Here is an 11,749-nt window from a genome sequence, read left to right as displayed (position 1 = left end):
CGCTCTCCATCTGTCTGTCAGTCAGTCTCTCTCTGTCAGTCTCTCTCTGTCAGTCTCTCTCAGTCAGTCTCTCTCAGTCAGTCTCGCTCAGTCAGTCTCTCTTAGTCAGTCTCTCTCTCTGTCAGTCAGTCTCTCTCTCTCTGTCAGTCTCAGTCTCTCTCTCTGTCAGTCAGTCTCTCTCTCTCAGTCAGTCTCTCTCAATCAGTCTCTCTCAGTCTGTCAGTTTCTCTCTCTTAGTCAGTCTCTCTCTCTGTCAGTCAGTCTCTCTCTCTGTCAGTCAGTCTCTCTCTCTCTCTCTCTGTTAGTCAGTCTCTCTTTCTCTGTCAGTCTCTCAGTCTCTTTCTCTCTGTCAGTCTCCCTCTCTGTCAGTCAATCTCTCTCTCAGTCAGCCAGTCTCTCTCTCTCCCAGTCAGTCTCTCTCTCTCCCAGTCAGTCAGTCTCTCTCACTCAGTCATTCTCTCTTTACCCCAGTCAGTCAGTCTCTCTCTCGCTCTGTCAGTCAGTCTCTGTCAGTCAGACTCTCTCACTCAGTCAGTCTCTCTCTCAGTCAGTCTCTCTCTCAGTCAGTCTCTCTCCAAGTCAGTCTCTCTCTGTCAGTCTCTCTGACAGTCAATCAGTCTATCTCTCTGTCAGTCAGTCTCTGCCTCTCTCTCTCAGTCAGTTTCTCTCTACCTTAGTCAGTCTCTGTCAGTCAGTCAGTCTCACTCTCAATCAGTCTCTCTCTCTCTGTCAGTCAGTCACTCTCTCTCTCAGTCAGTTTCTCAGTCAGTCAGTCTCTACTCTCTCTCCATTCTCTCTCTCAACTCTGTCCACTCTATCTCTACTGTCTCTCTCTCCACGGTCTCTCCTCTGTCTCTCTCTCCACTTTCTCTCTCCACTCTCTCACTATCTCTCTCTCCACTGTCTCCCTCCACTGTCTCCCTCCACTGTCTCCTTCCACTGTCTCCCTCTACTCCCTCTCTCTCCACCCTCTCCCCCTTCTCTCTCTCTACTTTCTCTCCACTCTCTCTCCACTCTCTCTCTCCACTCTCTCTCTCCACTCACTCTCTCCACTCACTCTCTCCACTCACTCTCTCTCCACTCACTCTCTCTCCACCCACTCTCTCTCTGCTGCCTCCCTCCACTGTCTCTCTCTCCACTGTCTCTCTCTCTCCACTGTCTCTCTCTACTCTCCACTCTCTCTCCACTCTCTCTCCACTCTCTGTCTCTCTCTCCACTCTCTCTCTCTCTCTCCACTCTCTCTCTCTCTCCACTCTCTCTCTCTCTCTACTCTCTCTCTCTCTCTCTCTCTCTCTCTCTCTCCACACTCTCTCTCTCTCTCCACACTCTCTCTCTCCACTCTCTCTCTCCTCTCTCTCTCTCTCTCTCTCTCCACTCTCTCTCTCCACTCTCTCTCTCCTCTCTCTCTCTCTCTCTCTCCACTCTCTCTCTCCACTCTATCTCCACTCTCTCTCTCCACTCTCCACTCTATCTCTCTCCACTCTCTCTCTCTCTCTCCACTCTCTCTCTCTCTCCACTCTCTCTCTCTCTACTCTCTCTCTCTCTCTCTCTCTCTCTCTCTCCACACTCTCTCTCTCTCCACACTCTCTCTCTCCACTCTCTCTCTCCTCTCTCTCTCTCTCTCTCTCCACTCTCTCTCTCCACTCTCTCTCTCCTCTCTCTCTCTCTCTCTCTCCACTCTCTCTCTCCACTCTATCTCCACTCTCTCTCTCCACTCTCCACTCTATCTCTCTCCACTCTCTCTCTCCCCTCTCTCTCTCTCTCTCCACTCGCTCTCTCCACTCGCTCTCTCCACTCTCTCTCTCCACTCGCTCTCTCCACTCGCTCTCACCACTCGCTCCCTCCACTCGCTCTCTCCACTCGCTCTCTCCACTGTCTCTCTCCACAGTCTCTCTCTCCACTCTCTCTCTCCACTCTCTCTCTCTCTCCACTCTATCTTTCTCTCCACTCTTTCTTTCTCTCCACTCTTTCTTTCTCTCCACTCTCTCTCTCTCCACTCTCTCTCTCTCTCTCCACTCTATCTCTCTCTCCACTCTCTCTCTCTCTCCACTCTCTCTTTCTCCACTCTCTCCAGTGTCTCTCCATGCTCTCTCCATTCTCTCTCCACTCTCTTTCTCTCCACTGTCTATCTCCACTCTCTCTCCACTGTCTACTCTCTCTCCACTGTCTCTCTCCACTCTCTCTCTCTCTCTCTAGCCACTCTCTCTCTCCACTGTTTCTCTCCATTGTTTCTCTCCTCTCTCTCTCTCTCCACTCTCTCCCACTCTCCCTCACAAAGTAGTGTGCGTTCCATGGGTGTCCGCAGAAATGTTTCCAGGGGTGGCACATTTTTAACTTCAACACCATCCCCCTTGCACCCTTCTCTCCTCTGCCTTGCACCCTTCTTGCCCTCCCTCTTGCACCTTTTCCCCCTCCCCCTTGTATCCTTCTCCCCCTCCCCTTGTACCCTAGTCCACCTCCACCTTGAACCCTTTTCTACCTTGCACCATTCTCCCTCTGCCTTGCACCCTTCTCCCCTCTGCCTTGCACCCTTCTCCCCCTCCACCTTGCACCCTTCTCCCCCTCTGCCTTGCACCCTTCTCTACCTTGCATCCTTTTCCTCTCTGCCTTGCACCCTTCTCCCCCTCCGCCTTGCACCCTTCTCCTCTCTGCCTTGCACCCTTCTCCCCTCTCTCTTGCCCCCTTCTCCCCTTTGCCTTGCACCCTTCTCCCCTTTGCCTTGCACCCTTCTCCCCTTTGCCTTGCACCCTTCTCCCCTTTGCCTTGCACCCTTGTCCCCTACGCCTTGCACCCGTCTCCCCTCTGCCTTGCACCCGTCTCACCCTCCGCCTTGCACCCTTCTCTACCTTGCACCCTTCTCCTCTCTTCCTTGCACCCTTCTCCTCTCTTCCTTGCACCCTTCTCCCCTCTGCCTTGCACCCTTCTCCCCTCTGCCATGCACTCTTCTCCCCCTCCGCCTTGCACCCTTCTCTACCTTGCACCCTTCTCCTCTCTTCCTTGCACCCTTCTCCTCTCTGCCTTGCACCCTTCTCCCCTCTGCCTTGCACCCTTCTCCCCTCTGCCTTGCACACTTCTCCCCCTCCACCTTGCACCCTGCTCCCCCTCCGCCTTGCACCCTTCTCTATCTTGCACCCTTCTCCTCTCTTCCTGGCACCCTTCTCCCCTCTGCCTTGCACCCTTCTCCCCTCTGCCTTGCACCCTTCTCCCCTCCGCCTTGCATCCTTCTCCCCTCCGCCTTGCACCCTTCTCTTCTCTGCCTTGCACCCTTCTCCCCTCTACCCTGCACCCTTCTCCCCCTCCGCCTTGCACCCTTCTCTACCTTGCACCCTTCTCCTCTCTTCCTTGCACCTTCTCCTCTTTGCCTTGCACCCTTCTCTTCTCTGCCTTGCCCACTTCACCCCTCTGCCTTGCACCCTTCTCCCCTCCACCTTGCACCCTTCTCCCCTCTGCCTTGCACCCTTCTCCCCTCTGCCTTACACCCTTCTCCCCTCCACCTTGCACCCTTCTCCCCTCTACCCTGCACCCTTCTCCCCCTCCGCCTTGCACCCTTCTCTACCTTGCACCCTTCTCCTCTCTTCCTTGCACCCTTCTCCTCTTTGCCTTGCACCCTTCTCTTCTCTGCCTTGCACACTTCACCCCTCTGCCTTGCACCCTTCTCCCCTCCACCTTGCACCCTTCTCCCCTCTGCCTTGCACCCTTCTCCCCTCTGCCTTACACCCTTCTCCCCTCCGCCTTGCACCCTTCTCTACCTTGCATCCCTCTCCCCCTCTGCCTTGCACCCTTCTCCCCTCTGCCTAGCACCCTTCTCCCCTCTGCCTAGCACCCTTCTCCCCTCTGCCTTGCACCCATCTCCTTTCCGCCTTGCACCCATCTCCTCTCTGCCTTGCACCCTTCTCCTCTCCGCCTTGCACCCTTCTCCTCTTTACTCTGCACCCTTCTCTTCTCTACCTTGCACCCTTCTCCCCTCTGCCTTACACCCTTCTCCCCTCTGCGTTGCACCCTTCTCTTCTCTACCTTGCACCCTTCTCCCCTCTGCCTTGCACCCTTCTTGGCCCCCCCTTAACTTCCCCTGCAGACGCCCACATGGTGCTTCTAACAACAGTGCTTACCTGAGGGCACCATTTTGCTGCCTCGTCCCTTCTCATGTGAGCTTTGCCCTGGAGAATACTCTGTCTGGGGGCCCCCACTCCCACCCTTGTCAGGGTCCCGAGCACTGCTCTGTGCTGCCTCCTGCTCTTGCTCTCTGAGGCCCCCACCTCAGCCTTGTCCCTGTCTCTTCTCTTCTCTTGTGGGGTGGGCTTTGCTTATGGAGAGGAGAGCGTTGGGGCCGGGCTCCGAGCTGCCTCAGAGGGGAAGTGGAGAGTGCTGTCTCTGGGGCCCCCACCCCACCCCATCCTTGTCCCTGTCTCTTCTCTTCTCTTGTGGGATGGGGCCCCCAGCCCATCCTTGTCCCTATCTCTTCTCTTGTGGGGTGGGGTGGGGCCCCCAGCCCATCCTTGTCCCTGTCTCTTCTCTTGTGGGGTGGGGCCCCCACCCAAACCTTGTCCCTGTCTCTTCTCGGTGGGGGCCTGTCCCTGTCTCTTCTCTTGTGGGATGGGACACCCACCCCATCCTTGTCCCTGTCTCTTCTCTTCTCTTGTGGGGTGGGGCCCCCACCCAATCCTTGTCCCTGTCTCTTCTCGGTGGGGGCCTGTCCCTGTCTCTTCTCTTGTGGGATGTGCCCCCCACCCAATCCTTGTCCTTGTCTCTTCTCTTGTGGGGTGGGGCCCCCACCCCCTCCGTGTCCCTGTCTCTTCTCTTATGGGGTGGGCTTTGCTTGAGAGGAGAGAGTGGGGGGCCAGGCTCTGTGCTGCCTCAGAGGAGCAGTGGACTCCGGCTCTGACTGAAGAGAAACAATGTTGATACTTTGTTTCTCTTTAGTCAGAGGGAGGGGGTGAGGGGAACGGAGCAGGCTGCACCTGCTTCAGACACAGAGGGAGAGAGGCTTGCTTCAGCGCAGGCCTCTCTCACAGCCCTCAGAAGAGCTGAGGGGGCCGGCCCCCTGGGGGCCCCCTTCATTAACTGTAGAGAGTGAGGGCCCCCCCGCACTGCGGGGTCTGCGGGGGCGTTTATTACGCCCCTGGTGCCATATCTGTTTATTGTATGAGGGAAGCTTGGCTATTGCTGCCTGTGACATACCTGGAGTGTGTATGAGGGAAGCTTGGCTGCTGCTGCCTGTGCCATACCTGTTCTGTGTATGAGGGAAGCTTGGCTGCTGCAGCCTGTGCCATACCTGTTGTGTGTCTGAGGGAAGCTTGGCTGCTGCTGCCTGTGCCACACCTGTTGTGTGTATGAGGGAAGCTTGGCTGCTGCTGCCTGTGCCATATCTGTTTATTGTATGAGGGAAGCTTGGGTATTGCTGCCTGTGACATACCTGGAGTGTGTATGAGGGAAGATTTGCTGCTGCTGCCTGTGCCATACCTGTTCTGTGTATGAGGGAAGCTTGGCTGCTGCAGCCTTTGCCATACCTGTTGTGTGTCTGAGGGAAGCTTGGCTGCTGCTGCCTGTGCCACACCTGTTGTGTGTATGAGGGAAGCTTGGCTGTTGCTGCCTGTGCCATATCTGTTTATTGTATGAGGGAAGCTTGGCTATTGCTGCCTGTGACATACCTGGAGTGTGTATGAGGGAAGCTTGGCTGCTGCTGCCTGTGCCATACCTGTTCTGTGTATGAGGGAAGCTTGGCTGCTGCAGCCTGTGCCATACCTGTTGTTTGTCTGAGGGAAGCTTGGCTGCTGCTGCCTGTGCCACACCTGTTGTGTGTATGAGGGAAGCTTGGCTGCTGCTGCCTGTGCCATATCTGTTTATTGTATGAGGGAAGCTTGGCTATTGCTGCCTGTGACATACCTGGAGTGTGTATGAGGGAAGCTTGGCTGCTGCTGCCTGTGCCATAACTGTTCTCTGTATGAGGGAAGCTTGGCTGTTGCTGCCTGTGCCATATCTGTTTATTGTATGAGGGAAGCTTGGCTGCTGCTGCCTGTGCCATACGTGGTGTGTGTATGAGGAAAGCTTGACTGCTGCTGCTGCCTGTGATATACCTGTTGATTGTATGAGGGAAGCTTGGCTGCTGCTGCCTGTGCTGTACCTGTTGTGTGTATAAGGGAAGCTTGGCTTCTACAGCCTGTGCCATACCTGTTGTGTGGATGAGGGAAGCGTGGCTGATGCTCCCTGTTCCACACCTGGAGTGTGTATGAGGTAAGTGTGGCTGATGCTGCCTGGGCCATACCTGTTGATTGTATGAAGGAAGCTTGGCTGCTGCTGCCTGGGCCATACCTGTTGTGTGTATGAGGGAAGCTTGGCTGCTGCCTGTGCCATTGCTGTTTTGTGTACGAGGGAAGATTGGCTGCTACTGCTGTGCTATACCGCTTCTGTGTATGAGGGAAGCTTTGCTACTGATGCCTGTGCCATACCTGTTGATTGTATGAGGGAAGCTTGGCTGCTGCTGCCTGTGCCATGCCTGTTTTGTGTATGAAGGAAGCTTGGCTACTGCTGCCTGTGCCATTGCTGTCCTGTGTATGAAGGAAGCTTGGCTGTTTCTGCCTGTGCCATACCTGTTCTGTGTATGAGGGAAGCTTGGATGCTGCTGCCTGTGCCATACCTGTTCTGTGTATGAGGGAAGCTCGGCTGCTGCTGCCTGTGCCATGCCTGTTTTGTGTATGAAGGAAGCTTGGCTACTGCTGCCTGTGCCATACCTGTTCTGTGTATGAGGGAAGCGTGGATGCTGCTGCCTGTGCCATACCTGTTCTGTGTATGAGGGAAGCTTGGCTGCTGCTGCCTGTGCCATACCTGTTCTATGTATGAGGGAAGCTTGGATGATGCTGCCTGTGCATACATGTTCTGTGTATGAGGAAGCTTGGCTGCTGCCGCCTGTGCCATACCTGTTCTGTGTATGAGGGAAGCTTGGCTGCTGCTGTCTGTGCCATACCTGTTCTGTGTATGAGGGAAGCTTGGCTGCTGCTGCCTGTGCCATGCCTGTTTTGTGTATGAAGGAAGCTTGGCTACTGCTGCCTGTGCCATTGATGTCCTGTGTATAAAGGAAGCTTGGCTGCTTCTGCCTGTGCCATACATGTTCTGTGTATGAGGGAAGCTTGGATGCTGCTGCCTGTGCCATACCTGTTCTGTGTATGAGGGAAGCGTGGCTGCTGCTGCCTGTGCCATGTCTGTTTTGTGTATGAAGGAAGCTTGGCTACTGCTGCCTGTGCCATTGCTGTTTTGTGTATGAGGGAAGCTTTGCTACTGATGCCTATGCCATACCTGTTGATTGTATGAGGGAAGCTTGGCTGCTGCTGCCTGTGCCATGCCTGTTTTGTGTATGAAGGAAGCTTGGCTACTGCTGCCTGTGCCATTGCTGTCCTGTGTATGAAGGAAGCTTGGCTGCTTCTGCCTGTGCCATACCTGTTCTGTGTATGAGGGAAGCTTGGATGCTGCTGCCTGTGCCATACTTGTTCTGTGTATGAGGGAAGCTTGGCTGCTGCTGCCTGTGCCATGCCTGTTTTGTGTATGAAGGAAGCTTGGCTACTGCCGCCTGTGCCATTGCTGTCCTGTATATGAGGGAAGCTTGGATGCTGCTGCCTGTGCCATACCTGTTCTGTCTATGGAGGACGCTTGGATGCTGCTGCCTGTGTAATACCTGTTGTGTGTATGAGGGAAGCTTGGCTGCTGCCTGTGCCATTGCTGTTTTGTGTACGAGGGAAGATTGGCTGCTACTGCTGTGCTATACCGCTTCTGTGTATGAGGGAAGCTTTGCTACTGATGCCTGTGCCATACCTGTTGATTGTATGAGGGAAGCTTGGCTGCTGCTGCCTGTGCCATGCCTGTTTTGTGTATGAAGGAAGCTTGGCTACTGCTGCCTGTGCCGTTGCGGTCCTGTGTATGAAGGAAGCTTGGCTGCTTCAGCCTGTGCCATGACTGTTCTGTGTATGAGGGAAGCTTGGATGCTGCTGCCTGTGCCATGCCTGTTTTGTGCATGAAGGAAGCTTGGCTACTGCTGCCTGTGCCATTACTGTCCTGTGTATGAGGGAAGCTTGGCTGCTGCTGCCTGTGCCATACCTGTTCTGTGTATGAGGGAAGCTTGGATGCTGCTGCCTGTGCATACATGTTCTGTGTATGAGGAAGCTTGGCTGCTGCTGCCTGTGCCATACCTGTTCTGTGTATGAGGGAAGCTTGGCTGCTGCTGCCTGTGCCATGCCTGTTTTGTGTATGAAGGAAGCTTGGCTACTGCTGCCTGTGCCGTTGCGGTCCTGTGTAAGAAGGAAGCTTGGCTGCTTCAGCCTGTGCCATGACTGTTCTGTGTATGAGGGAAGCTTGGATGCTGCTGCCTGTGCCATACCTGTTCTGTGTATAAGGGAAGCTTGGCTGCTGCTGCCTGTGCCATGCCTGTTTTGTGCATGAAGGAAGCTTGGCTACTGCTGCCTGTGCCATTACTGTCCTGTGTATGAGGGAAGCTTGGCTGCTGCTGCCTGTGCCATACCTGTTCTGTGTATGAGGGAAGCTTGGATGCTGCGGCCTGTGCATACATGTTCTGTGTATGAGGAAGCTTGGCTGCTGCTGCCTGTGCCATACCTGTTCTGTGTATGAGGGAAGCTTGGCTGCTGCTGCCTGTGCCATACCTGTTCTGTGTATGAGGGAAGCTTGGCTGCTGCTGCCTGTGCCATACCTGTTCTTTGTATGAGGGAAGCTTGGCTGCTGCTGCCTGTGCCATGTCTGTTTTGTGTATGAAGGAAGCTTGGCTACTGCTGCCTGTGCCATTGCTGTCCTGTGCATGAAGGAAGCTTGGCTGCTTCTGCCTGTGCCATACCTGTTCTGTGTATGAGGGAAGCTTGGATGCTGCTGCCTGTGCCATATCTGTTCTGTGTATGAGGGAAGCTTAGCTGCTACTGCCTGTGCCATGCCTGTTTTGTGTATGAAGGAAGCTTGGCTACTGCTGCCTGTGCCATTGCTGTTTTGTGTATGAGGGAAGCTTTGCTACTGATGCCTGTGCCATACATGTTAATTGTATGAGGGAAGCTTGGCTGCTGCTGCCTGTGCCATGCCTGTTTTGTGTATGAAGGAAGCTTGGCTACTGCTGCCTGTGCCATTGCTGTCCTGTGTATGAAGGAAGCTTGGCTGCTTCTGCCTGTGCCATACCTGTTCTGTGTATGAGGGAAGCTTGGCTGCTGCTGCCTGTGCCATGCCTGTTTTGTGTATGAAGGAAGCTTGGCTACTGCTGCCTGTGCCATTGCTGTCCTGTGTATGAGGGAAGCTTGGCTGCTGCTGCCTGTGCCATACCTGTTCTGTGTATGACAGAAGCTTGGATGCTGCTGCCTGTACCATACCTGTTCTGTCTATGGAGGACGTTTGGATGCTGCTGCCTGTGCATACATGTTCTGTGTATGAGGAAGCTTGGCTGCTGCTGCCTGTGCCATACCTGTTCTGTGTATGAGGGATAGCTTGGCTCCTGCTGCCTGTGACATGCCTGTTTTGTGTATGAAGGAAGCTTGGCTACTGCTGCCTGTGCCATTGCTGTCCTGTGTATGAGGGAAGCTTGGCTGCTGCTGCCTGTGCCATACCTGTTCTGTGTATGAGGGAAGCTTGGATGCTGCTGCCTGTGCCATACCTGTTCTGTGTATGAGGAAGCTTGGCTGCTGCTGCCTGTGCCATACCTGTCCTGTGTATGAGGGAAGCTTGGCTGCTGCTGCCTGTGCCATACCTGTTCTGTGTATGAAGGAAGCTTGGATGCTGCTGCCTGTGCATACATGTTCTGTGTATGAGGAAGCTTGGCTGCTGCTGCCTGTGCCATACCTGTTCTGTGTATGAGGGAAGCTTGGCTGCTGCTGCCTGTGCCATGCCTGTTTTGTGTATGAAGGAAGCTTGGCTGCTGCTGCCTGTGCCATACCTGTTCTGTGTATGAGGGAAGCTTGGCTGCTGCTGCCTGTGCCATACCTGTTCTGTGTATGAGGGAAGCTTCGCTCCTGATGCCTGTGCCATGCCTCTTTTGTGTATGAAGGAAGCTTGGCTGCTGCTGCCTGTGCCATACCTGTTCTGTGTATGAGGGAAGCTTGGCTGCTGCTGCCTGTGCCATACCTGTTCTGTGTATGAGGGAAGCTTGGCTCCTGATGCCTGTGCCATGCCTGTTTTGTGTATGAAGGAAGCTTGGCTGCTGCTGCCTGTGCCATACCTGTTCTGTGTATGAGGGAAGCTTGGCTCCTGATGCCTGTGCCATGCCTGTTTTGTGTATGAAGGAAGCTTGGATGCTGCTGCCTGTGCATACATGTTCTGTGTATGAGGAAGCTTGGCTGCTTCTGCCTGTGCCATACCTGTTCTGTGTATGAGGGAAGCTTGGATGCTGCTGCCTGTGCCATACATGTTCTGTGTATGAGGGAAGCTTGGCTGCTGCTGCCTGTGCCATACGTGTTCTGTGTATGGAGGAAGCTTGGATGCTTCTGCCTGTGCCATGCCTGTTTTGTGTATGAAGGAAGCTTGGCTACTGCTGCCTGTGCCATTGCTGCCCTGTGTATGAGGGAAGCTTGGCTGCTGCTGCCTGTGCCATACCTGTTCTGTCAATGGAGGACGCTTGGATGCTGCTGCCTGTGCATACATGTTCTGTGTATGAGGGAAGCTCGGATGCTGCTGCCTGTGCCATACCTGTTCTGTGTATGAGGGAAGCTTGGCTGCTGCTGCCTGTGCCATACCTGTTCTGTGTATGAGGGGCGCTTGGCTGCTGCTGCCTGTGCCATACCTGTTCTGTCTATGGAGGACGCTTGGATACTGCTGCCTGTGCATACATGTTCTGTGTATGAGGGAAGCTCGGATGCTGCTGCCTGTGCCATACCTGTTCTGTGTATGAGGGAAGCTTGGCTGCTGCTGCCTGTGCCATACCTGTTCTGTGTATGAGGGACGCTTGGCTGCTGCTGCCTGTGCCATACCTGTTCTGTCTATGGAGGACGCTTGGATGCTGCTACCTGTGCATACATGTTCTGTGTATGAGGGACGCTTGGCTGCTGCTGCCTGTGCCATACCTGTTCTGTGTATGAGGGAAGCGTGGCTACTGCTGCCTGTGCCATACCTGTTCTGTCTATAGAGGACGCTTGGATGCTGCTGCCTGTGCATACATGTTCTGTGTATGAGGAAGCTTGGCTGCTGCTGCCTGTGCCATACCTGTTCTGTGTATGAGGGAAGCTTGGATTCTGCTGCCTGTGCATACATGTTCTGTGTATGAGGAAGCTTGGCTGCTGCTGCCTGTGCCATACCTGTTCTGTGTATGAGGGAAGCTTGGATGCTGCTGCCTGTGCCATACCTGTTCTGTGTATGAGGGAAGCTTGACTGCTGCTGCCTGTGCCATACCTGTTCTGTGTATGAGGGAAGCTTGGATGCTGCTGCCTGTGCCATACCTGTTCTGTGTATGAGGGAAGCTTGACTGCTGCTGCCTGTGCCATACCTGTTCTGTGTATGAGGGAAGCTTGGCTGCTGCAGCCTGTTCCATACCTGTTCTGTGTATGAGGGAAGCTTGGCTGCTGCAGCCTGTGCCATACCTGTTCTGTGTATGAGGGAGGCTTGGCTGCTGCTGCCTGTGCCACACCTGTTCTGTGTATGAGGGAGGCTTGGCTGTTGCTGCCTGTGCCATACCTGTTCTGTGTATGAGGGAGGCTTGGCTGTTGCTGCCTGTGCCATACCTGTTCTGTGTATGAGGGAGGCTTGGCTGTTGCTGCCTGTGCCATACCTGTTCTACGAATGA

The sequence above is a fragment of the Lissotriton vulgaris genome, chromosome 5 (genome assembly GCF_964263255.1).
Source record: "Lissotriton vulgaris chromosome 5, aLisVul1.2, whole genome shotgun sequence".
Classification (NCBI taxonomy): domain Eukaryota; kingdom Metazoa; phylum Chordata; class Amphibia; order Caudata; family Salamandridae; genus Lissotriton; species Lissotriton vulgaris.
Note: the sequence above shows the minus strand (reverse complement) of the source record.